Source organism: Microtus pennsylvanicus, chromosome X (genome assembly GCF_037038515.1).
Source record: "Microtus pennsylvanicus isolate mMicPen1 chromosome X, mMicPen1.hap1, whole genome shotgun sequence".
Lineage (NCBI taxonomy): Eukaryota > Metazoa > Chordata > Mammalia > Rodentia > Cricetidae > Microtus > Microtus pennsylvanicus.
In genome coordinates, this window is record NC_134601.1 from 17866913 (window position 1) to 17892172 (window position 25260).

The 25260-nt window shown below is 49.0% G+C and overlaps 1 protein-coding gene across 4 annotated transcripts in view; it reads left to right on the top strand.

The window, feature by feature from the left end:
* Positions 1–13016: 13016 nt before the first annotated feature.
* Znf185 (zinc finger protein 185 with LIM domain) overlaps positions 13017–25260 on the top strand; it is a 50550-nt gene continuing 38306 nt past the window's right edge. For 3 of the 4 annotated variants that reach the window (XM_075957728.1, XM_075957725.1, XM_075957727.1), the window contains exon 1: positions 13087–13172. The gene's annotated coding sequence lies outside the window, so the exon portion shown is untranslated. Of the gene's footprint in view, positions 13173–25260 lie in introns of all 4 variants that reach the window. The other variant, XM_075957724.1, reaches the window with a different exon arrangement.

Consider the following 25260-nt stretch of genomic DNA (forward strand, 5'->3'; position numbering starts at 1 on the left):
TTGTTTTTATTGGTTAAGTTTATTATGAAAGTAGTGTACTGTCATAAAAATATAAAAAAAAACACAGAAAGGAACAAAGAAAATTTAAAGTGCCCTCTTACCCTGCCCACACAAACCCACTTCCTAGAGGCAGCCACTATGATCATTTTTTTGTGAAACCTTCTAGATACTTTGTACATGGAGATATGAGATAAAGTGAAATTATTTTTGAATTTTTTTAAAAAAGACAAATTTAGCATCATTTTGGACAGTTGTGCACATATGCACACACGCAATGTATTAGGATCATATTCATCACATTACCCTCTCTTATCCCCTCCCACTCCTGCGGATGTCATCTTCCCAGCTAGTCCCTCTAACCTTCATGTCTCCTTTTTGAAATCACTGAGTCTAATTAGGATTAGCTGCATTGTATAATCTGTTTGTCGAGGTCCAGGACCAGCCTGGACCTAAATTTGCATGAGCTTAGCTAAGCGTTATTTACTAGAACAGGGGCAACCTACCCATGGCTACACCACGGATGAAAATGATACCCTTCCCCCAGCAACCATTAACTGAGACCAGATCGCTAGGGACGGGTGAAGACCTCATGAGCCCCTTCCTGATCCATGGTGGAATATTGAGGGACCCAATTTTGTGTAGGTCTTGAACAAGCAACTATAGTTGCTGTGTCTTCTTCGTGGTCATTGTATGTGTATGGGGGTATGAGTGGGATGTAGTGTGTGTATGTGTGATATTCATATGGGGGTCTGTAGGGATGCAGGAAAGGGGAACATAAAGAATATAAGGGCCTGAGAATGGAGAGGTATGCTTTGAAATGCTGTCTTCTAACTATGACCCCCGCTGAGGCAGGACCACAGACCTAGACCTGGTATTTGGCAGCAGCCCAGGCCAGGATGTCACCATGGATCCAGGTGACTTGCACAGGCCACTCAGATTGGCATGGCCCCCAGCAATAACAGGAGCCATAGATACCAGCACATGCCCCCTCAGCTGCTCTAGGGCTCCAGACCAAGACTTGGCCCTTGGTCTTAGCCCAGGCCCAGCACTTCAACCTGGACTCCAATGGGCAGTAGGCCATTCATGTCAGCCTGTTCCCCACCACCGTTTCCTCTCCAGATCTGCCTCTCTCCTCAAACCATTCCCTCTCACCCTCTCTTCCATCTCCCCACCCCATATTCTCTCACACAGTGGTACCCAACAGCCCAGCACCAGGGCTCTTGGTTGGGTCACATTTGGCACTTGGTTGAGTCCTGCCTGCCCCAGCCACAGGCATGGCATGGATCTGTTGCCTTTTCTCTCTTTTGCCTGAGCATAGAAATCTCAGGTGACAGTGTGATGGTGCCTCTGGCTCCAGACAGGCTCCTGGTTGATTGTGCCCCTTTGTCCCAGACCAAGAAGTCATGGGGGAGCATCTGTGTCCTCTGCCCATTCATGCCCAGAAGGGACTGACATGCCCTGCTTTTTATGAAGGTTCTAGGCATTCAAACCCAGGTCCTCGTGCTTGTACAGCAAGTGCTAAACATTCAGAAGCAACCCTTCCACAACACTCCACTCCATTCTCAGGCTCTCATAGTCTCTCTGCCCCTTCCAAAGTATTCCCTGGACCTTGGAAGGGGTGGTGTAGATGTCCTTCCTGTTAAGGGCAGAGCACTCAACAGTCACTTATTCTCAGCACTTTGATAAGTTAGGAGTCTTGGCATTAACCACCACCCACTACAAAAAGATGCTTCTCTGCCCAAGGTGGAGAGTCTGTGGGTGTAATCAATACTACTTAGAATGTAATTTGGCTCCATGTCCAAGTAGCAAAGCATCAATAGCACATTGTCCCCTGAGGCATGTGACTTCCCCAGTTACAGTCTTTTGATCAGTTCTACATGTATTCCCTACTATAGATCAGGCCTCATCAGAAAGTGATTGCCCTCCAAAAAGTCATGCCACCATTATACTAATGGTCATATATTGCCTGGCAGATCAGCCTGCAAGGTCCACAGCTAGAAAAGACCACTGATGAGTGTTTTTCCCCGGGAACTGCACAGGACCTCCAGGCACTATGAAAGCTAGCCAGTAGAAAATAAGCTTTCAATCAGTTTCAACTTGATTTCTATATGTCCTGCAGCAATACATTCTTACTATATACTCCTAATGGCAACCAAGAGCAATAACTGTATTCTGTATAATTTGGGGAAACTCCGGGGCTTCTATGGCTAATGATGCATAGGGAGCAGAGGGTATTTTTGTTGTTGTTTGCTTTTGTTTTGTTTTGTGTTTTGGAGACAGGGTTTCATGTAGCCCAGGCCAGCCTGATCTTGAACTCTACTTTTTAAATGAGAATGACCTTAAGCTCCTGATCATCTGTCTTTACCTCCCAAGTACTGGGATTACAGGCATGGTTTTTAAAAAATGGAAGGGCCTGGAGAGATTCAGTGGTTAAGAGAACTGGCTGTTCTTCCAGAGGACCCAGATTCAGTTCCCAACACCCTCATGACAGTCCACATAACTCCATTTCCAGGGGATCTGGTGCCCTTCTCACCTCCATGGGTATTTCATACACGTGGTGCACAGGCATATATACAGGCAAAAATCCCATAGATATAAAATAATAATAAGTGAATCTTTTAAAAAGTGAAACATTATAGGAAATACAAAATAGAACATATAAAAACAACAAGCAGAAACAAAATGCGACTGGAATTCTAGCTTATAGATTATAATAACATTCTCCAAGGTGTTTTCAATGCCTTTGTACTGTGCTATAGAAATAAAATCACACCATGTTGTCATGTATCCTTTCTTTCTCTCTTCCTTCCTCCCTTTCTTTTTTTAAGACAGTATCTCACTATGTATCCTAATGCTATGTATACTAGTCTGTCTTTGAACTCCTATAGCTCCACTTGTCTGATGTGGGATTCCCCTCTATGCAATGAATATGTTTTATTATCATTGGTTAATAAAGAAGCTGCTTTGGCCTATGGCAGCGCAGAATAGAGCAAGGCAGGAATTGCAAGCAGAGGTAGAGGAGAAAAGAAGGCAGAGTCAAGGAGATGCTGCTGAAGGAGAAAGGCGCCCACCCGGGAACCTTGCCAGTAAACCACGAGCCCCGTGGTAAAATACAAAGCAATAGAAATTGGTTAATTTAAGATGTAAGAGTTAGTTCATAAGAAGCCTATGCTATTGGCCAAGCGGTGTTGCAGTTAATATAGTTTCTCTGTGATTATTTCATAGCTGGGCTGCCGGTAAACAAACGAACAGGCTCCACCTACAAACTGACACCAACATGAGACAACTACATCCACATAAAACCTGAGAGAGCTTGGAAAGGAATGTTAGACACAACAGAGTTTAGTGCAATAAGGGACTACAAGGAATTGGAGCGACTGGCCTCAAATGACACTGGTGTCCAGTAAAATATGAACTTTAAAAATAGCCATTGGATTTAGCAACACAGCAGACTTCAGACCTTGACAAGAGCCAATAGTGATACAAATGACGAAAAGAAGGAAACAAGGAGAGCCAGAGCAAGAAATGTAGATGATCCTTAAAGGAAAATGGGGGTCAAGAAAAAGCTGGCTTCCTGTGGTGAGGAGAATTACAGAATGCTGATCAGAATGAAGAATGACTTGGTTAAGAGGGGTCAATGGAAGGCTGGAGAGGGAGCTCAGAGGTTAAGAACACTAACTGCTCTTTCAGAGGTCCTGAGTTCAATTCCCAGCAACCGCATGGTAGCTCACAACCTTCTGTAATGAGATCTGGCGCCCTCTTCTGAAGTGCAGGCATAACACTGTATATATAATAAATAAATAAAATCTTTTTTTAAAAAAAGAGGGGCTAATTGCTATCCCAGGAGGAAAGGAGAAGTGTATGCACAGAGCAGGAGATGGGATCTACAGCATATAAGCTGGCCTTTCATCTGAGTAAGGACATGTCATGCCCAAGCACCAGAACAGAGGCTGGAGTGCCTAGCTAATGCTGATGGCACGGGGAGATATTTATATGGATCATGTTTTATATAACATATAAATGTGCTATATTACATCACACAGTAAAAGCGATCTGTATATTATATGTTAGTCCTCTTGGGTGGAAGGGAGTTACCATTTTGTTACCTGGATCATGTTGAAGGAAGAAGACAGCACTGATCTATATTCCCATTCCTAGGACCTACTGAAACATGAGTGTACCCACTTTCCCTCACCCCAAATAACCCATGTTGTATAGGTTTCTTTTCAGTTCTTCATACCTGAGGCAGAGATAGAAACAGCCAGTTTCTTTTGTCTTCTGTTGTGTGTTAATTGGCAGTTGATGAGTTCTCTGGTTTGGATTGTCTGTTCTATTTCTTTACTGGCCTATTTTCCTGTTGGGTTCATTTTAAGGTGAGGGCTCAAGCTGTCATGTGCACAGCAAATAAGTCTTGCCCATTTGTTATTTCTGTAATTACAATTATGGTGGGTTTTGCTACACAGAACTTTTTCATTTCTTCATCTTTTCTTTTATGGTTTCTGGTTTTCATCACATACTTAGAAAGCCTATTCCCACCCCAAGATTCCTTCTAGTGGTCTTATGGTTTCATTTTTACATTAAATTTCTGAGCCATCTGGAGTTTATTTTCATGTGGAGTGTAAAGTACAAAACCTAACTTGTTGTTCCAACGTAATTTCTTGGATGATATGCTTTTAATGCACTTATTTGAAGTGCTACCTTGGTCACACACTGCATTTGAATGAACTTTGTATCTCTTCCTTCCTTCAAGAATCCGTTGGATGTTTCCTGAGAGTTCAAGCCAGCCTGATCTACAGATCAGTTCCAGGACAGCAAGGGCTGTTACACAGAGAAACCCTATCTTGAAAAACAAACATAAAGCCTTCCTGCTAGAGGTAGTGACCTTGCCTTGAAAACTGAGAGTGGTGGTAAGGCAGGTAAGGGAGACATGAGTCAACACTAAAGCTTAAAGACAGGATGAGTTTTGGACGGGAACAAGAAGACATTCGGTATGAACTCAATGTGCATGCAGCTGAAGAGGATGGGGCTGTAGCTGGCATCAGACCTGGGTCAGGAGTTACAGAGTCTCAGATAGTGCCCTGTTGCCAGCTTGGATAGAAAGAACAGGGGTAAACCACTCTGGCTTCTTGGCAATGGGTGACAGAGTGGGTTAACAGCAGCAGCCAAAAGAGCAGAGAAGAGGTGACACTGGTGTAGGCGTGGAGATGGCAGTGAGTGTGGGTGGAAGTGCTCGGGAGGGCAGAGCTGCAGTCAAGACTTGCAGATTGTTTGGTTAGATGTGGAGGAGCCCCTCAGTCAGGGAGTTAAGATTTATTTGGAGCAGTTTAATCTGAGACTAAAACATTCCACCTCCCAGGGAAGCTCCTTAAGACAGAAGGTAAACCATTCAAAAGAGCTTCAGGAACTTCCTAAAACTGAACAGATTTACTCTCTCTCCCAAGAGTAAACAATAAAGACTGCCAAGAGTCACTCTCAGACAAGCCAAGTTGTGAAGAAGGCTGAGACCAACCCAACTGCCAAAAAGGAGAAACCAGCTGAGTTGTCTGGAAAGTTACTTAAAAGGGACAGTTTTTAACCTGTTGAGCTGCAGGTTGCGCAGAATGTTCCAGATTTCCAGCTTTTGTGAACTGTCACATGTGCTTGGATGTCTTTGAGTCACTTTTGTTCCAGTTAGTAACCCTCATCCATATTCCTGTAAGTAACCCCAACAAAGCCCATTGGTTCACCAAGTTGAACTTGGGTAATATGCATACTTTGATCTGTTGTAGACTCTGTATCTGGGATGAATAAATGTGTGTGTTCTAAAAGTCTAGCACAAAACAAAGGCTTAGAATGGCAAGACAAGAAATTTTTTGAGCATGTTTTAATTTAGTTGATTCTTAAACATCCATGTAGTGAATTCAATGGCAGCAGCAAATATTTGTTGAGCATTGCCAAGTAACAAGCTATAGTCTAGCAGAATGCATGTGCTGTACTTAACTCTTACAGTGTCCCACAAAGGCAGGTAATGGTACTCTTGCTTCAAACGCACAGATAGGAAATTGAAACCTAGACAAGTAACTTGGATAATTTGCATATCCAGGATTTGTACCTAGATAATCTGGTTCCGGAGCCTGAGCATCTAACTTTCATATCTCCTGATAAGTGGGGTGTCAGGGAAGCCAAGACAAGTTTTTCTAGAAAGAAGGAGCAGTCAGTTTTACCTGTGAGCTGTGAGTTTGGCAATTGAATTAGTGCCAAGACTGATCTTAAGCAAGCGGTAGGCTGAAATCCTGATGGGAATGAGATTGTGAAAGAATGAGAGTAGACACAGTAAGTCTAGAAAACTCCTTTAGGTTTTTCCCAGTAGAGGAACAGAAATGGAACGGCAAATAGAGGTGGGAGTGAGGTTCACTGAGATTAAAATTAATAATCATAATAATGTTGATGGGAAATGTTCCAGGTAAAATGGACAGTTCTTTTGAAGTGCCAGGGATTGAGGTCATGGCCTTGTACATGCTAAGTGGGCATTATACCACTGAGCTAATGACAGGCATTGTTTGTGATACAAAAGAAAAGGAGATAGTTAAAGGGTTAAAGAGGTGGTTCTGTGAGTAAACTGTCTGCCATATAAACATAAGGACCTGAGTTCAATCCCTATGACCTCAGTATTTAAAAAAAACAGGTACCTTGATACACCTGTAATCCTGACACTGGGATGACAGTGGCAGGAAGATGTTACTGGCCAGCTAGTCTAGCTGAACCAGCATGCTCCAGGTTCAGTTATCAATCTTATTTCAAAAAATAAAATGGCCCAGTATAGTGACTAATATCTTAAATTCTAGCAGTCTAGAAGCAGAGGCAGGTAGTTTACTGTGAGCTCAAGGCCAGCCTGGTCTGTATAGCAAGATGCAGGCCACACATGGCTACATAGTGAGACCCTATCTTGATAGATATATAGACAGACAAACAGGCAGACAGACAGGTAGGTAGGTAGATACATAGAACAGTTGAGGAAGTCTGTGAAGGGCTAAAGCAAGTATATAAATCAGGATGGGAGCTCTGCGAAGCTTGATGTACTGTTGTCCCAGAAGCAACTGAACAAACCCTTAGAAAAATAGGAGGTTTTGGTAAAAATGGAGGCCTGGATTAGAGATTCTAGAAGTCCAGACACCATGGCATGTACCTAAAGTGGACTTGATAGTCTTTGGAGATACAAACGTACATAAGCTTGGGAGGTGTGGGTTGGGGATGCCTGGTCCCCAGGTGTGACTGACTTCAGCCCTGCTCCATTGCTGCTGCCTCCAGTCATCCTCCCACTGCTGTTTCAGAGGACCGTGGAGCTGAGCTTTCATTCAGAAACAAACTGGCTCATTCCAAGAAAGATGAATTTGGGAGATCTTTTCCTGGAAAGGGTTCCAGGAGGTCTTTGCTAGGTGGAGGAATGAAGTAGAGAGAAATCTGTCAAAGGGGAAGTGGGCTACCCAGAGCAACACTACTAATGGAACTTTCTGTAATGAGGGATGCAACTACTGTCTGTGCTCTCCAGCACAGTAGCCAGCAATCCCATGGGGTGGCTGAGCATTTGAAATGGGGCCAGGATGACAGAGGAAGAGAATTTCCAACGGTATTTCACTGTGACTCATTTAAACTTCAGTTGGGCCCCTGAGCAGGACAGATGCAGCTGTTTAGAAATAGCTCTCTTCCAGACCTCCCAGCCCAGGATCCCTGTCTGGTCAGGGTTCCCATGGACCTCCCTCCAATCTCCAATGGCCAGTGATGCCTCTGTAAGCCAGTACAGCTCTACAGATATATTCTGGTTTCGGGTTATATAGTCACAGATCCCTAAGCCTGAAATGGGAAAAGAAGAAGAGAAGAATGGAAGGCACAATGCCAGCCTAGAGTCATGTGGTCAGTTCATGGCCCACAGATATAGATTACTAAAGCTACATGCCATGGACAGGGGCCAAGGGCATCCTCCAGCATGGTCAGTCTGATCCTTTTTGATGACAGCCAGGCCTTTGCCCAGAGCCTGACTTTTCATGATTGGGCCAGGAATCTGACCAGCAGCAACTTGGGCAAGAAGAAGAAAGATGCTCATCTCAGTTGAAAGATGGACAGGGAAGTAAAGCTCCTCCTTGCATGGACAAGGAGCAACTCCCTACACTTCTTCCTTCTATTCTCCCAAAGGCTGCCACCCTTGGTGAAGTCAAGACAGCTAAGAATCCAGGAAGGTGTCCAAGAAAGATGAGTACGTCTACAGCCTGCAAGAGGTGAGCCTACAAATAACCTGCCCTTCCTGGATGAAGACGGCTTCAGGGATGTGCCGCATCCTAGGTGCTGCTCTCCAGTCGGAAGGGCAGAGGTCCACCCAAGAGAACAAATCCATAGCTCTGACACTTGAAAGCTCCTCTGTCAGCCAGTGGCTTTTACTAGGCGAGGCTTAGCAGGACCAGGGGCTGAGGTACCTCTTTCTCTGCTTCCTGCAACCGATGGGGCTGTTCAGAATTTCAAATGCAGGCTGCCAGGCCTCCTAGTACAGGGCCCATTAGAGCCATGGGCCCCACAGACCCCAGTATCCACTATGCCTTCGTGTTTCTGAGCAGGTGACCGCTTCCATACTTTCCTCTTCCAGACACTGGTTCACAGTGCCCAACAGCCATCAGTCCTGTGAGAGGGTCCCAAGAGCCTGGAATACTTCTGAGGCAGCAATGGGGCCTCGTGGGGATTGGATTGGGGTGGACTCCAGGAACAAGCTCACAGTTAAAGCTAGACAGCCTCTCTACTCTCAAGACTGACAAGCCCAGGCCCTCAGCATGGCCCCATGCTGGCTAGCAGTGGCTGAGTTAGTTCTGGAGATGAGGGGGCGCTGGGCAGGGAGCCCACTGTCTCCTCCTCATGACTTCCCTTCCTCCTCATCCCAGGAGCCTCCTTGCCGGCCAACTGTACTAAAACTCCGGAAAACCATGGCGGGGAGGTTTTCCAATTAGAACATTCTTTTTCCAATCTGTGGATGATTCTTAAAGCAGCAAAAAGCCATTCTTCAGGGCATGTGGGGATTATCTGCCAGCAAGGCCTTGGCTCAGCTTGTGCACTCGTGCTCTGGAGGCCTGGCCTGGGGCAGCTTCAGAGCCAGAGAGAAAAGGCAGAGTCTGTTCTGGGGCATCAGGTCATTCAGACAGAGACTGCTAGTAGAGTGTGTCCTGCTTATGCAAAACAGTGTATTTGCAAGACAGCACAGCTCCAGCACAGCGCTGGAAGTCCTTTGACAGTGGCCCATCTCAGGAAGCGCATAGCATCCCAGTCCCCTTACTGGAAGATAAGTTAAAGACTCCCAGCAGGGTTGCAGCCTGCGGAGCAATCAATTCCTGAGCATGGAAGTTGGTCTTCAGAAAGAGACTTCTCTGCCTCTGCCACCACCCCAGGAGCTACCTGTTCCTGGGTGAGATGGGGGTGGCAGTGCAGTGTGGTGGGTGCTCTTGACAAGAAAGAGTGTTTGTCCTTGCTGGGGAAGAGGCAGGACCTCAGAATGGACAGTGCAAACTGCTGGGGTTGTAGGAGGTCCCTGAAGGCAATGATTTGTAGGAGAAGAACTCACCCCAAATGCTAAGAGTTTGGGCTACCTCTTAGCAGGTGAGCTGATCCCTAGTGTCACAAGCTCAGGGCTCCATAGATCTCTTTCTGGGTGTAGCTCTGCTTGGCTTAGGGACCCCTAGCCCCAGGGGACCCACCCTGTTGAGAGTCAGCAGAGTCACCCAGCAAGTATAAACTGGTTGAAGAGCTTAGCAGGATGAGGCAGCAGGGCGGGACCTGGGAAGGGGGGGGGGGAGAGGGGATTAGGGTACAAGCAGGAACGTGGCACTCCCTGTACACAAACTCAAGCACCCCAGCTTCTACCAATTGAACACATAGTCCATCTGGAGCCTCTGGACTCAACTCGGCACCAGACTGGCTTCAATCTTAAGGTCCCGCTCCCTGCTTCCATTTCTCCATGCGTTTCTCCTGCAGGGTTCAGGCCATTTGTCGCCAGTGTATTCTGGTATAGGAATCCTCCCCGGGCCTCCTCTGGGTTCTGGTAGCTTTCAGGGTACCACTTGTTCCCTTCCAAGCCTGGGAACTCTTCAGCTAAGTTGGCCTGCCTGCGTTCTGCTTCCAGCCTTGCAGATGGGAAGGGGCCACCCTGGCAGCTTAGTGATCCTGCTAGCCCATTCTCTCAGACAGCCACCTGTCCCTTGGTCCATCTGTTGACTTCAGTCTGGTCTTCCGGAGAAGCTATTTTGGCTGCCTACTCTTGAGTTGTGACCCTCGCTGAACAGAGCCACTCCCTGCCACCCCTTTCCTTTCCTGGCAGTCCAGCCTGCTCTTTGAGCCTTCTACACTTAGAAGCAGCACCTGTGCTTTCAGAGTAATGCCTTGTTGATGGCATGCCAGGGGGCTACTGCCCAGTCCCCTTGGGTGCTGCAACCCAAGCTCAAAGGATGCCGGAGCTATAAAGAAAGGGTGGAGGGGAAAACTGCAACTCTGAAAGGAGACATTTTGGCTAGTCTCAGAGCTGAGCCAGGGACTGCAAGGCACAGTAGTGGAAAGGAAGGCCACAGAAACCTTGGGCTAGAATTTGTGGGGTGTTCGAGGAAAGGTTCATGAAGACAACAACTTGACAGCTGAGAATGGGTAAAAAATTACCTGATGTCCCCAGAGAAGAAATGTCGTCTCAAACCAAGGGGCTTGGTCATATGACCGCACTTGGTTTATCTGAGTCCATATTACGTGTGCGTATCTGTATGCTAGCACTTGAGAGGCTGAGGCCAGCATGGGCTACATAACATCCCTCCTCCCCGCATGGTGCCTGGCTGAGGTATCTGGAGGTACCCCTGGAGGAGGGTGGAAGTGGAAAGCATCATTGGAAGAGTCTGTCGAGGCAGTGAACAGGTGGGCAGGGCAGGGCAGGGCAGGGCAGCTACCATTCGAGTCAAACCCGTTTACAGGCAAGATCCACTGCAGGGCCTGGCAGCCAGGCTGAGAGGGAGGAGTCGAAGGCTGCTCTCTTTGACTAGACCTGTCATGAGGGATCTATCCTGGGCAGGGACTGAGTCACTTCGGACAGGAAAAGAGCTTGCGGCCAGTTATGCTTTTGGATACCAGTCCCGTTCATGCTTTTCGGATAGTCCTGATTCAAGGTTCTGGAGCGGGCAGAGCTTTCTGTTTTCTGGTGGCCCTTGGGAGACAAGTGCCATCCCCTTATTCGTCCCTCCTCATGGTGTATCACTTCATTTTACATTCTGCCTCTTTTTAGGCTAGGTTCCAAAGGGTGTGTGATCTACTAGGTCATATAGTTAGTACGTTTGGGAGCTAGGATGCCAAGCCAAATGCAAGACCATCAGTAGCCTCTGTGGAAGAAGGGGAAGAAGCATTAGATGCTGGTCACTAGCCTGGGGCCAACTGAATTGAAAGGAGAAAACCACCTATTAGCAGAAGACAAAGAGTAACCGCTCCCCCAGAACATGTGGAGTTCTTCTTTTCTGTCTGATAAACCCCATGAAGAGAAGAGCCCTTCTTTTAGACTTGCAATCTCCCACCTCTTCCTTCTACAAATGCCCCCAGATTCCCTGGTCTGGTTTCTGTGACCCAGAGATAGTCAGACAGGGCACCAACCTCACCATGGAGAAGAAAGGGAACTGGGGGAGTGAGTGCACAGAAGGAAGTGCTCAGCCTGACTAGGTGGCAGGCTGCAGAGGGTCAAGTCTGAGGAATGACTGAGGGCTAGAGGAAGGGCACTTCAAGAGTGTGAGTACAGTCTGCGGTGTGAGGACCCATGATGGACTCAGAAGCCATGGGGAAGGCAGGGGACTGGCTGCTCTTGCATACAGGTTGACCACAGGGAACCCCTTAGGCCTTCTGAAGACATCCATCTACTTTGATCCGAAGAATAACAGGAAACTGTAGGAAAGAGCTCTAAGCAGGTAACATCTGGTCATTGTCACTCAATGAAGCTGCTTAAACAGACTTCCGTGTGATAGCTGGGTGGGAAGGAAGTATAAGTTGCAAGGAGACACCGGTGGGCAGATTTGAAGGCTGTAGCTCTAAAATTGGCAAGACTTGCGAAGTAGGACCTATTGGCTTCTCTCTCTCTCTCTCTCTCTCTCTCTCTCTCTCTCTCTCTCTCTCTCTCTCTCTCTCTCTCTCCCTCTCTCTCTCCTTGAGCTACCTTAACTATCTCCTCTGTTGTAAGGCCTTCCCTGACCTCATAGGTAGGGTTAGGAGCCTTTGTGGGGTGTTCTTTTAAATTCAACAACCCCTACACCCTCCCACCCTGTGTCTTGCACACATTAAGTATCCAACAAACATGAAAGAATGTCATTTATCAAACTGAATGTGTGTCTTCTGGCCTGGTCTGAGAGGTGGTCCTGATTTCAGCGTTCTGCCCTGCCCCCTCCAAGAATGACTTTCCAGGGTTCAAGTTTTCCCAGGCGCCAGACAGAAGTTTCTTGCTCACTTTTTTCTCCTCTCCCTGACTTCCTGCATGATCTCAACCACCAGTCGCCACCCCCCACCCCGGTCCTTTCCCCGCCCCTGTCTGGGATCTCCATCTGTAAAATGGATCTAGGCACAGTAGTTCTCGACAGAACTGATCCGCCAGCATCTGTGGAAGTCGTTGGCCCAGAGCCTGGGCCAGATCTCACCGGGCGCAGGCAGGGACGCCACTAGGCAGTGGGGCCCTTCACGCGGTGGAGGCCTCCCAGCCCCGGGGCCGGGTGCCCAGAGGAATTAGCCTGGAAGTTTTCCATGGCGGCAAAACTTTCTGGAGCTCGCTCCAAGCCAGGCGAGTGGAGCCCCAGCCTTGATTTCTCCAGCAGCCCCGCGGGACGGAGCAGGGAAGGGGTGGGAGGACCGAGGACACTGGCGGGAGAATGTGCGGAATGTGCCAGGCGCATCTACCTACCCCAGGAGAGGGCAGAGGAAGGGGGCCGGCCGAGGGGAGGGGCGAGGGGCGAGGCTCCCTGCAGCCGGAGAAAACCTGTTTGTTCTAGGGCGGGCGGAGCCCAGTCCGTGCCTCCCTGGTTCCCTGCGCTCCCCGCTGCGGCCCATGCCCGTCGACGCGGCCCGGTAGGGTCAAGCGCTGCCCACCCGAGGGAGCCCGCGCACCACACTCGCCTGACCCTCTGCCCATCCCACAAGCCAGGCACCTGTACCAGGTAGGGTTGTCGAGTTGCCTGCCGTCCGAAGGACGCGACTGATCGGGAGGCAGCACCCGGTCTGTGTCCTGGACACAAGGAAGAGCCTCAGTTTCCCTACCCATAATTCATACTTGCTCCAAGCATCCCTTCTGGGGTTCCCATCAGGGAGGCAGTACCGTCGGTTTTCTGCTTTTCACTGCGAGTGAAGAAACTGAGAGGCAGGGTACTTCAGTGTGACCAAGAAAGGCAAGTGGCCCTCTGGCCAGCCTTGTTCCTCTGTCCTAATCATTTGAGGATGAGACTGATTGTTGGTAGAGCGCCGGCTGGGAGGGGGCAGGGTGAGTCTAGAGTTGGTGTTTTGCAAAAATCACGGAATCTCCCATCCTCGGTAAAATGTGCCCATTTTGTAGATGAAGAAACTGAGGTGCAGAGGCAAACTCCGAGAATCCCCTCAATGGCCTGGAGCCTAGGGCAAAGGGACTTGATGGTGGTTTGTGATAGACATGTGCTGGGCACTGGGCAATCTCAGGGCTGGAAGGGAGCTGCTCATACTCAGACAGAAGGCGCCGAATCAAGTGTCACTGTGGTGTTATCAGTGGGATCTGCCGTATACAGTCTCTGTGACTGGATTCTTTGTGCGGGGGCAGGGGGAGCCAAGAGCCTCGTCCTCTTTGGAACTGCATAGTGATACTTGGCCTCTGAGAACACTGAAAACTCAGGCCCTCCTGTCCGCCCTGCCACTTCCTTCCGAGCTGGCAGCTCCGCTGGTCACAGGGAGAAGCCTACCAGGCCCACCTTCCCCTTCTGGGCCTTGAATCTCTGCAGTTTGTTGGGAGTTGTGTTCCCCACAAGGCATTTTTCCTGAGTTTTGCTTTTGGACTTGTCTTGGTCTCATGGCTCCTTGGAGTTCTGGTCATGGTACCTGGATTGGGGTAGAAAGCAGGTTTCCACAAGCTGATGAGCCTGAAGTGGTAAGGGGCTCTGAATCCCAGAGCTGCAGTTGGGAGGCTTAGGAGGTTATCTTCCCATAGCCTCAGCTGGCTCATCTGAACAAACAGTGCCAGCTTGGGTGCCAACAAGTCTCCAGGGCACAGGTGCATTCACCAGGTCCAATTTGCTGGAGGGCTTTAGTGTATGTGCTGTTCGCCTCACCACCCTCAGCCCACTCACCGCAGGGTTTGGAGGAACAGTGCCATCTCACCTGTCCTGCTCCTGTGGGTTCTCAGCCCTGGCTAAGGTAGGCATTGGCACCTGTTGCTGAACTTTTTTCTGCATGCCAAGAAAACACCCCCAATTCTGGATGGATGTATTCTGAAAGCCAGAAACCTGCCCTTCTCCTCTCTCACTGAAGTCTCCCTTTAGTTTGGACGTTGCTTCAAGCCATAGCCTATACTGAGCCAGGTCACACATAACACAAATTTGCCTTCTGCTTGCTGAGCCCTGAGGCCACTTTCATTGCCAGCCCCATGGTGACATGGGACAGAATCATTGCCAGGAAAGAAGAAAGCTGCTTTCTAGGGTTCTGGGGCTCAGAGAAACTTCCTGTGTTGCAGTCCAGACTTTGGACACCCATGGTTGGGAATGGACCTGGGTGCCCACAACTTGTCCAGCCTCTTCTTCCCAGGCCCTCCCTTGCCTCTTGCTTCCATGATCTTAGAGGAGGAATCATCATTCCGAGTTAAACCCTCTCCTTGTACCAAAATGCTTAAATAAAAGGTGGGGGGCAATCTAGGCCATAAGAAGTGCCCAGGTTTGTACAAGTGGATAGTTGCTGAACCGGATTCTGAACTCAGTGTGGCCTCTGGGCCTTTCTCTTATCCATGAGGCCATAAAGACACTATTCTCACTGACAGCACACCCTGCTAGGGACAATACGTTGGCTAGTTCATCCCCCTGATCTGCTGTCAGTTCCTGTAGTTCATTGTCCTGGTCCTAGTATGAGCTGGCTCTCCATTGATATGCCTGGTGTCAGTTCATTTTTCTCAAAGGGAAACTGAGACATGGAATGGAGCCCTTTTACCTTGTGTGTGGATCCACGTGGAAGCATCTGGTAGGTCTTTTCAGTTCAATTTCCCTGCTAGAATGGTCAGAGTTAGAGGGTGTGGACAGGGAAAGGGGTCTGAGTGGAAAAGAGACTGGCAAACTCAATGCCTTTTACCTGGGCTGATGTGCACACTTGGGCTCAGAGGCGAGGAGGCTGGAAGGGATCTGCAGCTCAAGCAGATGTCCCTGGGGAATTTTCTCTCAGAAACACGCTCTGGGCTTTTCCTGTGGGCAGTGCTTACTTCTTGTTTTGAGGGAGAGCTAGGAACTTAGGGGTTAGGTAGAGCAGAAGACAGGCAGTTCTTTACTTACTTGGTAGCCCCTCTTCTTGTACAGTTGCCCTTGAGGTTACTGCTGGTGGCCTGGGGGGAGGCTGTGGAGCTCTAGAGACACACCCTGGATTCAGAGGAGACTTGGCCTCTGGGGCAGTGGTGGGCAAGCCCAAGCTACTGGTGGTGCCTGTTGGTGGTCCCTGTCTTTGTATCTGTCTGTGGGCACATCTCAGGCCTGAGGTTCAGCCCCCTTGGGCTAATCCCTGTGATGGTTGGCTCAGAACACCACTTTGTGATGACTAAGTCACTTTCCCAGAGAGCTTGATGTGGCAGACAGTTGCTATGGAGAGAAGAGGCACCAGGATTCCAGTCACAGGAATGGGGAGCCCTGTTGAAAATGCTGACATCAGGCGCTGCCTGGTTTAGCCTAGAAAGAAAAAAACCACAAAACCCAAAAAACAGACCTTGCCTCACTATTTCTGTCCATGAGAGCACTCATCTCTCCTACTCATTCTTCTCTACTTTAGGACCTGAGCCAAGGGCGCCTCCTTGGGAAATGCAGAACTCTGGCAGGGCCCTCAGGGCCTGTCTCTCTTCCTCTGACTTCTGTGTATCTCCCCAGCACCCAGCCTGACTAGTACTTTGCTATAGGTGCTTGTTGCAGAAAAGAAAGTGTGATCTTGGGCAAATGCATTCTCATCTCTTGACTTCCGTATTCTTATCCCAAAATGGGGATTGTTGTAGAGGCAAGGATGGCGTGAAAGGGACTTTGGGTTTAAGCTGGGCAGGGAAGTATGAGAGAGGGTACAGAGGACCTGGACAGGAAGCCTGTGGAGAGAGCTGGAGGGGCTGCTGGAGAGTGATCCTTTTCTTCCTCACTAGAGGATCACTTGCAAAAAGGACAAAAGCAGTCTGGGCCAAAGTTAGGAGCAAGTGGGGCTGAGTTCTTATTACCTTGTGCTCTGGCAGAGAGTGGACAGGTGGCTGCTGTGGGGTACGCAGGGGAGAAAATGTTGAGGTGGTGGTGGCTTCCAAAGTCCCCAGCCCCTTTTGACCTCGTGATGTGCCCATCTGCAGATGGAGATAGCATCTCTGAGTGACTAGGGCTGGCCTGAGACCTTAGAGCTCATGTTGCAGAAAGAGCTATTGGGATGTGAAGGTGTTGAGATCGCGCAGGTAGCTTGGCCTGTGGAGGAAGGCCTAGGAGCTCCTCATGCCCTTTCTTGTACTGCGGAGGCAACAATGGTAACAATGCAAATGGCTCATATGGGGAATTAGAGCAGGGGTCTTGGAAGCAAAAGGTCCCATGGTTCCTGCTATCCTCAGCAGGCTGGCCTCACCTAGATATCTCAGAGGCATCACTGAGCGCTCTTCCCAGCATCCCTTAGTAGTCCTGTAGACCAAGGCACCCCTGAAGTGACCCAGTTTCTCTAAGCAGGTGTTTGAGTCCATCCCTCTGAGAGCCAGGAAATGGATCCAGGAGAGCCGGGGAATTCTAGGGTCTTGGAAATGGCAGATAGCTAACTCCTTCCCCTTTGGGGTTTCAGCTCCCTACCCAGTTGGGAAGGACTTGGCCTGTGTCAGACATCTTCTTCCCAGGATCTGCAGACGCCAAGAAGTCTAGAATCTGGGGTTTGGGGATGGGATGGCAGGAGATGAAATTCCAGACTTTCATGTAGAAGTCATTTACCTGTAAAGCACATTTAAAATACACCCCCCATGCTTGCTTTTTCCATATTACATTTTTCCCTCTGCAACCCAAGTCTCTTCCAACTTTTTTTCCACGTAGAATCCCTCCTTCTCTCTGCCTTGTTGGCCAGCAGGCAGGAGCTCCAGTGATTAGAGCAATGGAGACAGGTCGCAGGCTCCTGCCAGAGGGGCCCAGCCTTCAGTTCCTAGGATCTGTACACTGAGTAGCAGACTCAGGAGCTCAGACAGGAGCCAGCTGCTGCTCAGCCTTTGCTCTGGCAGAGCCAGCTCTGTCCAAGGTCTCTAAATCACTTGCAACTCCCCTCCCAATCCCAGCTCTGGATCTCAGCACCTCCTGCACTAGCGACAGCAGTGTCTCTTCTGGATCCTTATGGCTGGAAAGCAACCTGTCTGCTGACTACTGCTGGGGCTCAACTTGAAGACAGTGGGACTCAGAATGCCCAAGTTACAAAACCTGGCCACAGGAGGCTGCTTGACAAATGTAACATTTCATCATTCCAGTCCTTTTGGCCTAGAGAATCAAGTTGGCAGCTTGCGTGATAGCTTAGGTCAGTCTGGGTCCAAACTTCATGGACCAAGTACATTCCTTGAGAAAGGATCGAACCAGCGCAGCTAAGTATGCTGAGTATGAGTTGGGGATAGAGGTCGTGTTTCCTAGCATTTTCAGCCCCTCATAACTCCTGGCAAGGACCTGGAGTGAGAACCCAGTGCTTTTTCCTGCCTGGCAAACCCCATGTACCTGCTCATCCTTGCACTTCTTTCTGCAGCCTCTAGAGGGAAACTGCCGCAGCCAAGACTGCCTGCTATGCTGGCCTTCCACCACCCATACAAAGCAGCAAACACTCTTTGGGTTCTGGTGGACAGGGTGATAAGCAGAGAAGCTGTTCTGATGCCTCTGCTTTCCCCACAGGAAAAACCAGATACGGGCTTGGATACATTTTGAGAACAGGGCTTCCCTAAGGCCATCCTTGCATCTGCTGGCATAGGTTGGGTTGGGCAAGAAGGGAGGGTTGAAAGGACTCTGGCCAAGGAGCTACCTAGGCTGGCTAGACTCTGGGGTTCAGGAAGCTTGGATTCTCAGAGCTGAAGAGTCCAAATATGGCTCTTGCAGGACAGCTGTAACATCAGGGGTCTCTCTCCCTTGCAGGACAGCTGTAACATCAGGGGTCTCTCTCCCTTGCAGGACAGCTGTAACATCAGGGGTCTCTCTCCCTTGCAGGACAGCTGTAACATCAGGGGTCTCTCTCCCTTGCAGGACAGCTGTAACATCAGGGGTCTCTCTCTCTCCCTTGCAGGACAGCTGTAACATCAGGGGTCTCTCTCTCTCCCTTGCAGGACAGCTGTAACATCAGGGGTCTCTCTCCCTTGCAGGACAGCTGTAACATCAGGGGTCTCTCTCTCTCCCTTGCAGGACAGCTGTAACATCAGGGGTCTCTCTCCCTTGCAGGACAGCTGTAACATCAGGGGTCTCTCTCCCCTGCAGGACAGCTGTAACATCAGGGGTCTCTCTCCCTTGCAGGACAGCTGTAACATCAGGGGTCTCTCTCCCTTGCAGGACAGCTGTAACATCAGGGGTCTCTCTCCCTTGCAGGACAGCTGTAACATCAGGGGTCTCTCTCCCCTGCAGGACAGCTGTAACATCAGGGGTCTCTCTCCCCTGCAGGACAGCTGTAACATCAGGGGTCTCTCTCCCCTGCAGGACAGCTGTAACATCAGGGGTCTCTCTCCCTTGCAGGACAGCTGTAACATCAGGGGTCTCTCTCCCTTGCAGGACAGCTGTAACATCAGGGGTCTCTCTCTCTCCCTTGCAGGACAGCTGTAACATCAGGGGTCTCTCTCCCTTGCAGGACAGCTGTAACATCAGGGGTCTCTCTCCCCTGCAGGACAGCTGTAACATCAGGGGTCTCTCTCCCTTGCAGGACAGCTGTAACATCAGGGGTCTCTCTCCCTTGCAGGACAGCTGTAACATCAGGGGTCTCTCTCCCTTGCAGGACAGCTGTAACATCAGGGGTCTCTCTCCCCTGCAGATTTAGATTTTTTCCAAGTTTGAACCTGTACCCATACAGTAGTGAGGAACCAAGGTGACATGTGGGGAAAAGGATGCCAGAGCTAGTATGAGCATGCATTCTCCTTCCCACAGACCAACTGTCTTCTCTGAGACTGCCCATCCAAGAGATTACCATTGGCTGCATTCATCCATCTTGAATAGCAAGTTCCTTGGAGACTGGGACTCTGTCACTTTGTTGCTGTCCTCATGACCAGCTACATCCAAGCCTGTGGTTCTGTCACAGAAGGTGGACCCTTTGCTCCCAACAACAGAGAAATACTTGCAGGCAAACCTTTTCTATATCATGGACTGATGTCAGGCTGACAGGGGCACCTACACTGGAAATCTCCAGCCTTATTGGATTCATACAGATGTCATTTGCTACGTCTGTCTTCAGCCACTGGGTCCCATGCTCTTGCTCTAGCCTGCTATTTTTGTTTCATGCCTAGGGAGTCCATCTAGGGCTGAGATATAAACTCTGTAAAACCGGCAAAGCCAGGATTGAGCCCTACAAAAGGTTTGCAATGGTTGCTTGCAGATTTGGAGCTGGGCTTCCTCTCCAGTCCTGGGCATAAGGAATTACAGTTAATCCTTGGGAATGAAGCCCCCACCTCTTTATGCTCTTGCTTGCACTCAGACTAGCACACAAGCACTCAAACGAGCACTTTCACCTGTGTCCTCTTGTTGTAGAATATTCTTTTTAAGGTGTGTTACATTTGTTTATGCTCTGAAACATTTGTTTAATGGTGTAAAAATGTGTTGCTTTTGCTTGTGCTGCATTTGTTTAACTCTGTGAAGCTGTGATTTTTTTTTTGCCTGTTTAAAACACCCAATGGGTTAATAAAGAGCTAAATGGCCAATAGTGAGGCAGGAGCAAGGATAAGCGGGGCTGGCAGGCAGAGAGGATAAATAGAAGGAGAAACAAGGAAGAGCAAGCAAGAGCAAAAAGAGGATGCTAGGGGCACCTACCCAGCTCCCAAATAAATCACACATGGAGGCTTATTCTTACTTATAAAACCTGGTCTTAGCTTGTCTTATTTCTAGCCAGCTTTTCCTTTCTTAAATTATCCCATCTACCTTTTGCCTCTGGGCTTTTTCTTTTCTTCTATATCTCTTATTTTTCTTCTTACCATGGCTGGCTGTGTGGCTGCCCCCTAGCATCCTCCTCTCCTTGTTCTACCTTGCTCCTTCTTTCCTTCCAGATTTCCCCTCCTATTTATTCTCTGTTTGCCAGCTCCCCCATCCTTCCTCCTGCCTCGCTATTGCCCTCTGGTGGCATCTCCTTGTCACCCTGCACTAAAATGATCACTGTTCTGTGATCTTAGAAGTCAGCGCTAGGGCTGGGGATTTATCTCAATTGGTGGAGTGCTTGCCCTGGATTCAGTCCACAGCACTGCTCAGAGCAAGTGTGGTGGCCCACATTCACACTCCCGGCACTTGAGAGATGGAGGCGAGTGGAACAGAAGCTAACACTCATCCGTGGCTACATAGTGTGTTCAAGGCTGGCCTGGAATAATAAATAATGTATTCATGAATGAAAGAAAGAAAACGAAACAATGCTAGAGGCTTTCCATCTTTCATTCCCAGTTTACCTCTGCTTGGCATCTGGCTCCAATCTCAGAGCAGTTCCAGACCCCATATCCCCCTACCACCCAGACTTGGAGAAGGCAACCAGTCTGCTCTTTACTCTCACCCAAGCCCTTGCCAGAGCAATCCAGTTCCAGGGATCTTTGGGCTAAGAGCGGAGGGACCAGCTGCTAATTGGATTAAGTCCTTCTTACCTCTTCCCAACATCTATTCCAGCTCTCTGCAAGATGCCCAGAAAGACATGGGTCCTTCCTCTTGGGGTGGGCGGATATGAAAACAGCAGAGGGCCAGAGTGAGGGCCCCAGGGTGGGGTGGCACCCAGAGGATACCACAGCCACTAGGGAAAATTTACCTCCAAGCCCATTTCCCCTGAGATTCCTACATCCAGACTAGAGCATCAAGGAGCCTGAACTTGGTCAGAAGGAGGTTAGCTCCTTAGACAGGCCACCGGACTTTTCTTTTCTATCATGGTTTCCTCTTCCTCTATGTTTAGTATAATATGACCAGGTGGGACTAGGTTGTGATCCAGAGAGAAGTGGGAAAATGAGATTTGTGCCTCCCAGAGGTAATTAAAAATGTATTTGTGGGGGGCGGGTAGGTGAATGGTGTGTGTGAACTATGTATGTATGTGTGTCGTGTATGTTAAATGTGAGTGAGGAATGTGTGATGTTTGTGGATGTGGGGTGATAGTGTGTGTGCATGTGTGGTGGGTGTATGTGTGTGTGGTGTATGCATGGCGGGTGTGTGGGCTGGATGGTATGTGCATGTGTAGAGGTATGGGGTTATTATGTAGTGTGTGTATGTGTGTGGTTTATATAGAGATACGGGCGGTGTGTGTGGTGTGTATATGGGGGAAGGGGTGTGTACCTGTGGTTTGTATATAGTTAAGGGTAGTGTGGGGGTCTAGGGTGTAAGTGTGGTGTGTGTATGGAGTGTTGCATGCATGTGTATGTTTGTGTGGGGTGTTTATATATGTGTGTGAGTATGCATATGTGTGGATGGTGTGTGTGGTATGTGGTATGAGGTGTGTGTAGGAGTGTGTGGTATGTATATAGTGTGTGTGTTTGTGGTGTATGTGGTATGTATATGTGGGGGTGTACGTGTGTGATGTGTGTATGGGCGTGTTGTATGCATGTGTATGTGTGGGGTGTGTATGTGTGTGAGTATGTGTGTATGTGTGAATGGTGTTGTGGTATGTATATGTGTGTGGTATGGGGTGTGTGCATGAGTGTGTGGTGTATATGTAGTGTGTGTGTATGTGTTTGTGGGGTGTGGGGGAGTGTTGTGTGCATGTGTATGTGTCATATATATGTGGTGTTTATATGTGTATGAGTGTATATATGTGTGGATGGTGTTGTATGTATATATGTGGTATGGGACGTATGTATGTATTTGTGGTGTATGTGGAGGTTTATATGGGGGGTGTATGTAAATGGGGGGTATAGGTGGGGGGGGCATGCGCACATGTGTGTGTGACTTAGTTTTAGAGGCAGAACAAAGCTGCTCCCAGTGCTGCTCCCGTTCTCATCTGCGCTTTCTCACAGTGGTTCAGTGTCTGCTGTCCCCGGTCCCTCTGCTCCCTGCAGCATGTGGTAATCTAGCTAGATTAGCTCCTGTGTGCAGCGGCTCTCCTGCTCTCGCTCTCCTCTGCCTCGGCTCTGATGCCTCTGATGAAACCAGACATATAGTATTCTAGAAAAACAAGATATCTGTGTCTCCATTGGCTTGTTGTTTCTGTCTATCCAATCAGGGCAAGGACTTCTTACCCAGAGGTTGCTTGGCAACCTTGAGAAGCCACAGTAGTAAAGAGATAGTTAGAAAAGGAACTTTCTACCCATGCGTGCTTTGAGAGCATCTGGATGTGGAAAGGACTGGCCCCATCTACTGCGCTCAGGCAGGCCAGAGTGCTTCTTCTATTTTTCCCTTTGCCCTCCTCAGCCTAACCTGCCTCAAAGAGACATGTACAGATCAGAAGTGAGATCTTCTATGTAAGTGTCCTTTAAGATGTCCCCCTGAAGCCCCACTACCTGGAGGCCTGCATCGCAGTACCTCTTGCTTGCCAACTGGCTAGAAAGCCCCAAGAAGAGTTAGTTGGCAACTCCCCAAAGAGCCGGAAGTCATTTCTCCATAAAGGCAGAATAGAAATGTGTCTTGGTGGGACATTTGGGAGGCATTTTGAGGGAACCCAGGGCCTTGTGAGTGCCCAACAACTACTGATATAACTGAACTACATTCCCGGCCCCACTCAGGCTTACTGTCTTGTTGGGAAAGGAATTGGGCTTCTGAGATGCAGTCAGGCTCAAAGGAAAGCAGCGGATGCAGGAGCACCAACCCTGGTCCATTTCTGGCACGTACCCTTGCTCCTTTGCCTGGGGAGTTGTCACTGGTTCTTTCATGCAAAGAAGTAAGGGACTATCGAAGTTTTTCACATTTGATAGCATCAAAAGACCCAGGGACCAAGGGCTCAGGCTTCAGTGGTCTGCCTAGAGGCATTAACTGTATCCATGCATTCTGGCTCCTGGGGTCATTCCACATCCTACTACAGCTTCAATGCCATGATGAGGTGTCATTGCTGGCATGCAAAAGATTCAGCCTGCCTGGACTGAACTTGGTACAGTTTATGGGAGAGCAGGCTCTTGCTGATGTGGCTAATTTAGTCTAGTCTTTGCCCCCTTCACTTCCCCTTTAAGTGTGCCCCCGACTTCCATGGAAACATGTCCAGGTCCTGCCAGCTGGCACCATTACTGAGCTGGTCAAAAGCCTAGCCCTGGAGGGACCCAGAGGGTAGAAGACCCTAGGAAGGAAGGATTTTTCCTTAGCCAGGGCCTTGCTTTCTGTCATGCCCACAGCTCTGAACATCCCAGACTCTCTTTAGGTTTGCAGGATCAGCTGTGATTATTCAGGGTAGCATCCAAAGCTGTCACAGTCTAGGATGTTACCTAGTCCTCAGCTAGTCCTCAGCTTTGGGTCCCTCAGCATGGAGAGCAGATGAATAGCCCTCTTCTGGCCCGCTCTCGGCAAGCCAGGGAGGAGGTGATGGGGGAGAACAGAGAACAAGGAACCTGTTGGCCCTGACCAGATTCTCTTCCTCATCTGATTCTGAGGCCACTCCTTAGCACTGGGTCCGTGAGGAAACAGGATGAGGAGCCAACCCCAAATAGGACTACATCATCTTACAGATAACAAAACCAAGGCAGCCCGGAGCAAATGAACGGATTTGCCCACGATCTGACAGCTACTAAGGTGTAAAATGGTAGTTCAGTCCTAAAGCAGCGGGTTCCCTGGGCCCTTGCCCTACCTCCAAGCCTACCCCGAGAGGTGCTTCGCCTGAGATATGCTTCAATCCTACCCTCTCAATTCTACAGTGCCGGGTCAGCTCCGTACTAGTCTCCATGACACTGTTGGCTTCCTCGTGGCCAACTCTCCTCCCTAGTCTCTTTCCCTTAGCACTCTCTGTGATCTGCCCTTAATAACAGACTAGAACAGACAGCAACAAGTTCCATATTCTCCAGGTGAGCAGCCATGGCTGTACGGGTAGGTGTGGCATTCAGCTGGTTCTCTAGGCTCTCTCTACACTTCAGAACTCTACTGTCTCTGTCCTTCCTGATCCCTGAAGGAAAATCTGCATGATCTTGGTGTGATAGGATCACAAAGGGCCTCTATGAGTTCATTTTCTGTCATGTAGGCGACGTAATAACCAGGCTAGTTTAATATGAAACAGCAAATTTTAATGAAGGGATAGCTTACAACACCAGGGATCCAGCGATGAGCAGGAGATACAAAAAAGACGCCCGCCAGATTTATAAGTAAACATTAGCCCGAGGCGAACACGCCCCTCCAATGGGCGGGGCTATCCCTACACTGTCATAATGTAGTAGCTGAGGCTTGGTGCTTTAGAGAGAACAGATACTCATTTAGTTCTGGAGACTCGAGGCCATGGTCTGAGCGGTCACTCAGGTAAGGAACTCGTGGCTGGTGGTGTCACCGTGGCAGGCAGGAGAATGTGCGTGTCAGAAAGACAACTTACATGGTGAACTGGGAAGCCAAGGAGAAAACAGAGCTGGGCTAGACTTGCTTTTGGGTGACAAACACCCATGAGAACTAACCAAGTTCTCCAAGACATTAATTCTATCATACAACAGTTGTCCCCGCGATCTAATTACCTTTCATTGAACCTTACTTTTTGTGGGGGATGGGGATGGGTGTGTGGGTAGAGGGGATGAGTATGGATGGACCTGTGTGTACATGTTCATACGCACATGTGGAAATCAGAGGTCAATAGTAGGGGTCTTTATCACTGTTTGCCTTACTGTATGAAATAGGAACTCTCCGTAAACCTAGAGTTCACCCATTTGGCTAGACTGACTGTCCAGCAAGCCTCAGGTATCCTGCTATCTTTGCCTTCCCACTAATAGCAATAAGGATGTATTATTATGCCTAGCACTGA